We start from the raw sequence: 6,150 nt of genomic DNA, 5'->3' as shown, positions 1-6,150 counted from the left end.
GAGCATAAACCACTAGTAGTATCTTTTTTGAGATTACCTTGTTGTCTACAGGCATTGGTATAAATAAGCATTTCTTGCAAAAGATGTATTATTTGATATTTAATATAACTGTTAAGATTCCACTCAACAAGAGAATTACCATCGAAACTTGTTTTATGATATTAATTTCTCCTATAATAATTTCTTGTGTTATTTGAAGAGTATGGATGTTTTTTAATACTCGTCATATCTCTAATTAGTTTTGTTTTATTTTTTTATGTTTTTGAGAAACCCCATCTCTAATTCATTATATAGTGGTCAACAAATATATGGCTACACTATGACTTAAGGATTATATATGGTTCATTAAAATAGATGTTACATGTCAGAATTACTTGAAAATCCAAAAATTACAAAGAGATCCTGAGAAATACAAAAATTATAAATAGATACCTAAAAAATATAAAAGTTACAAACAACGCCCTTAAAGATCTAAAGTAAACAGGCCCTCAAAAATCTGAAATTATAAAATGACCTCTAAAATGTAAAAATTTCAAGCAAACCTTGAAATTTAAAAAATTACAAATAACCACATAAAAAGTTGAATATTACAAATATCCATCAAATAATGAAATTTACAAATAACTCGCTTCGGATATCCAAAACTTATGAACAACATCCCGGAAAAATCCAAAAAAAAACTTTAAAAAAATCTAAAAATGATAAACAATCGTTGTTATATTTTTTTACCAAAAATTTTTGGGGATTAAAAGACAAAATTTAAAAGTTATTTGGGGGTTTTCTATCAAAAAAAATTGCGGGCTTTTTTGGTCATTTTACCATACATGAATTGATGGTGTTAACTTTAGGTGTTTTTTTCTCAAAATTTATTATTATTATTATTTTTTATTATTATTTTTATTTTTTTTATTTTTTTTTTTTTTGGGGGGGGGTTGGGGGGGGGGGGTGAATAAGAGTTTTAAAAATATTGGGGGTCTAATACTAAACTCCCAACCTTATTAGGAATTTAGTGAAATTTACTCATATTTTTATTTTTATAGAGGATAGATTACTGCTTACCTGTGATGACCTTTTAGAAGCACATCATAACTAAAAAAGAAACTTTAAGAGAACATTAAATCGAGCTGCTAACCAATACATTTTCCTTTATCGCTGCTTGTGGTTATGTCTATTTGATAAACTTCATTTTCCTAGAATTATGCACCATATATCCACACAGAGTCACTACATGATAGTATTCATGAAGAGTTTTTTTTTAATGGGCTAGCAGATAGCGTGGAAGAGTTTTTTCTTTTACTTTGATGGGCTAGCAGATGGTGTGGAGCATGAGGGAGAGGAGGGTTATTTAATAAGAGACGGGTATTATGAAATGGGAATTAGAATGGTTGAAGACGATTATGGAATTTAATATATTATTAAAAAAAAAAAAACTTGATAGTGGTGCATATGTTAAGAATTCGAATAGTTGTGATGTTGTATGTATGTGGCATCATCAAAATATATAAAATTACATTGATATTAGTTCTAATGATATTTTTACAGTACACATGTATATAGGAGAATATTTTGTTGGGTATCTACTCAAACTCTAAGTTGGGATAGAGTTTTTAATTCTTTGTATAACTTCATGAGAATTAGATAAGGTTAGAGATCTATCATGATTAGGAGTTTGGGTTCCATCATGATTGGGAGTTTGAATCTTATTCTAATTAGGAAGTTAGATTAGAGATAGGGTTTTGGTTTCTCTATATATATCCTTCTATTGTTAGAAGAAAAAAAAGAGAAGAAAAAAAAGTGTAGAGAGAGAGAGGGTTTGGTAGTATTTATCCGTGCAAAAGATTGTAATTTGGAGGTGATAGTGGATTGATTTTGATCCCGTGGTTTTTCTCTGTTGAACGTTTTCCACGTTAAATCTTGTGTGATTTTATTTGTTGCGTTTAGTGGTTTTTTGGGGGTTTTTTACGAGATCTAAAAATCCCTACAAGTGGTATCAGAGCGGGGTTCGACGGTTAGTGGAGATTCGAGATTTGCAACGACATTGGTGGCAACGGGCTGTAGCAACAGCACTGTTCACTGAGGGTACTTCAGCGGAGGAACTGTTCACGGTGACATACTGGTCACGATACTGTAGCGGCGGTACTGTAGTGAAGACAGATCCGACGGTTGAGGTCGATTTGTCTTTTGATCGAGAATTTGGAGGCAGATTTTGGTGATCCAGGAGTCGTTCCTATGGTTTCTCGACGTGTTGAGTTTGTTTTTGGCATCGGTTTCATCAAATTCAAACTCTACGGTGACTAATTTGAATTTTGATCATGGTTAGAGGATGATGACTTCTTTGGGTCCGAAGTTTGATATTCCGCTATTTAACGACAAGACAAATCTGATGGTAGATAAGGAGCAGGAGTTGGTTGGTGTGTATACTTGAGGAGGACAAGACAAATCTGATGGTAGATAAGGAGCAGGAGTTGGTTGGTGTGTATACTTGAGGAGGACAGTGCCAGATTAGGTGGAGCTTAGGAGCAGGAGTTGGTTGGTGTGTATACTTGAGGAGGACAGTGCCAGATTAGGTGGAGCTTGCAAGCGAGACGATAGCGAAAATGAGTGTTATTATTGCAGAGAGAATGGTCACATTCAGTTCAGATGTTCCCAGATGCATGATGATTTGAAGAGTATTAGACAGATGAAGCTTCAAGAAAATGGGAAGAAGACGGACTCCTCAGTGGTTGTGTGTGATGAAGATGTGATTTTATTGATGCAGAGTACAAGTACTGATGCGAGTAACACTTGGGTGTTAGATTCTGCAGCCTCTATGCACGTTTGCAACAACAAAAATTATTTTAACACATTAAAGACAGATGAAGAATTTAACGACGTGATTGTTGGAAACAACGAGAAGATGAAGGTTGAAGGTGTTGGAAGTGTTCGCCTCAAGCTTCACACTAGGAAGGTCAGAATTCTTCATCATATGAGATATGTGCCGACATGTGGTGCTAATTTAATTTCGCTAGGTGAGATGGCATCACGTGGGTACAAAGTATGTGGGTGAAGGAGAGTGGTGCAATGTGTATAGAGATGATGATTTGATTTTGCGAGGGAGGAAGCAATCATATTTGCTATTTAGATGGGGGATCTGTTAATGGTGCATATTACTCTTCTCAGACTCTTGTCCACAAGGGAGATGTGAAGAACAAGAAAAAGAGAGTGAGTTTTTCTGAAGTCGTTGAGACACTTAGAGATTTTTCGTCGAGGGAGGATACATTGGGTATCTACTCAAACTCCAAGTTAGGATAGAGTTTTTAATTCTTTGTATAACTTCATGAGAATTAGATAAAGTTAGAAATCTATCATGATTAGGAGTTTGGGTTCCATCACGATTGGGAGTTTGAATCTTATTCTAATTAGGAAGTTAGACTAGAGATAGGGTTTTGGTTTCTCTATATATATTCTTCTATTGTTAGAAGAAGAAAAAAAGAGAAGAAAAAGAAGTGTAGAGAGAGAGGGTTTGACAGTCTTTATCTGTGCAAAAGATTGTAATTTAGAGGTGATAGTGGATTGATTTTGATCCCGTGGTTTTTCCTTGTTGAGGGTTTTTTACGTTAAATCTTGTGTGATTTTATTTGCTGCGTTTGGTGGTTTTTTGGGGGCTTTTACGAGATCTAAAAATCCCTACAATTTTTTGGAAGAAATGTTTTAACATGCCACACACTTCTTAAATGGCTAAATTACCATATTGGTATTTTTTTTCTTGTCGCACTTTGCTACTTTGCCATTTTTCGTTATTCCGACATCATTTGATATTTATTCTTAGCCCTAAGGTCAAGTAGGTCAAGTTTGGAATTAATCTACACTATTATAATGTAGACCCCCCAAATCATTAAAATTATTGGCTAAATTCCTTTTAGGCTAAATACCCATATTGGTATTTTAATTACACCCCATTTACCAAGAAGATATTTTAATTAGGCAAACCTGCTTTAAGGCATTTTAATTGATTCAACTTACCAACAAGGCCCTTTTCTTGTCGGCGACCAGTTTTTTGGCGAGAGCTCGTCATGTGCGTGGCGTGTGATGACTTAAACTATTTTTTAGCTGCTGATGTGGCACGGATTTTCTGACGTGACAGTGTTTAAAGGCGGGAATTAACCCTCTAAAAATCCCAATTCACCCAAAATAGGACAGATTCGCCCAACTGTTTTATCCACGTCAAAAAATTCGTACCACATCATCAGCTAAAAACAGTTGAAGTCATCATGTGCTACACATACGATGAGCTCTCGCTGAAAAGCTAGTCGCCGATGAGAAAAATGGCCTTGTTGGTAAGTTGAATCAATTAAAATGCCTTAAAGCAGGTTTGCCTAATTAAAATACTTTTTTGGTAAATGGGGTGGAATTAAAATATCAATATGGGTATTTAGTCATTCCTTTTAACTTGCCTAGATTGATTTAGCCATAGAGAATGACGGAGGGAATCGAGTAGAATCCATGAGCTGTGATTGTTGGTGTTGGAATCACTGGTGGAAAGCAAAATTACACAAATTAAAGGGAGAAGGTAGAAGAAAAGAAATGAGGAACTTCGAAGAAGAAAAAGTAGAAAAAAGGTTGTCAGTAGCAAGTGTGGTTCTCAGTAATACACCAATTCATTGTGAGGGAACAACATCCTTAAAATTTCTGTTTCTATCGTTGAGTAAGGGAAATGGGCTCGGGTCTAAAAGGGCTGGCGGCAGAGTCAGAGAGGGAGGGGCCGATAGTAGAGTCATAGAGAGGGTTGAAAGTGAAGGCACAAGATGGAGTTTAGACACTTAAATGGGATAATGAGGGGACTAATATCAAAATACTAAAGTTTTGAGGGAATTTTTTAAAAATGTTTTAGCCGACGCCAATTTTTGGAAGGGAAATGTCAAAAGGACCCCAAATATGGGACAGGGGGAGGGGACAGGTGAGGTGTCCCCTCCCCACTGTTCACCTGTCCCCTCCTCACTGCATGATACACTGTTCACACCTCCCCACTGCATGATACAATTGTTCATGAACATTATATCATGCAATGGGGAGGGGACACATCACTTGTCCCCTCCCCCTGTCTCATATTTGGGGTACCCCTAACACTATTCTTTTTGGAATAATTTGACCATTGGGCCAAGAAAAAAAAAATCAAATTGACGCCGGAGTAATAAAAAAATACCAAAGTGATAAAGTGGATTAAAAAAAAAACTAATCTTGTAATTTTGAGCCCTTTTAGAATAGTATTAGATTAGATTAGATTCTTAAAAAAAAGACTAAACTCATAAATTGATAAAACTTAAAGATCTAGGGAATTCTATTTTCCACTCTAGCAAGTCAAAGCATGAAAGTTCTTTAGGGCCTGTTTGGTTCTTTTTGTAAACCACGTAAAAGCTGCTGTAGCTAGGAAACCAGTTGTGCATCTTGACCTGATAGTTACAGTAAAATCCATCTAAAACGGTTTATTTTGACGAGAATTAGTCAAAGGTAGCCGACTAATTTTTTTTATTGTCACATCAGTCTTCTATTTGCCTGACAAACTGAATAAAGACGTATACTGTAACCTAATGGCTATAGTAGCTTCCTAGCAAAAACAGCCCAACCAAACATGCCCTCAGCAAAATGCTCTTATTAGGGAAAGTTGGCTCGACAATTCAAAAGAAGAAATTTTCAAAATCGCCTCAAGCGAATTTTTTTAAAAGAAATAGACCCCATTTACTTTTAATTATAGAAATCGACTCACTTTGAGTTAATTACGGTATTAATTAGTCGGGTTGCTAACCCTGACTAATTAGTAGCCTAATTACAAGCGGGGTTAAGGAGCGAGAAATATTTGCGGCGGCTAATTAGACTACTAATTAGTCAGGGTTGGTAACCCCAACTAATTAGTACCTTAATTAACTTAAAGTAAGTCGATTTCTATAATTAAAAGTGAACTAGTCGTGAACACCGTGCAAAGCACGACATATCATTTTTTCCTTGCTACAGTAATCCCGATTTTTAAAATGCTACAATAATGTTTTTAAAATTTGGTTGCTACAGTTCCCACCGTTGCTACGGATTTCTAAAAAGCTACAATATTCTCGTGTGCTACAGCAATATTTTTTCAAAGATGCTACAATATCCAATTTTCTGTTTACTATAACAAAT

This window comes from Asparagus officinalis, chromosome 3 (genome assembly GCF_001876935.1).
Source record: "Asparagus officinalis chromosome 3, Aspof.V1, whole genome shotgun sequence".
NCBI classification, from domain to species: domain Eukaryota; kingdom Viridiplantae; phylum Streptophyta; class Magnoliopsida; order Asparagales; family Asparagaceae; genus Asparagus; species Asparagus officinalis.
This window is presented reverse-complemented; position numbering follows the sequence as displayed.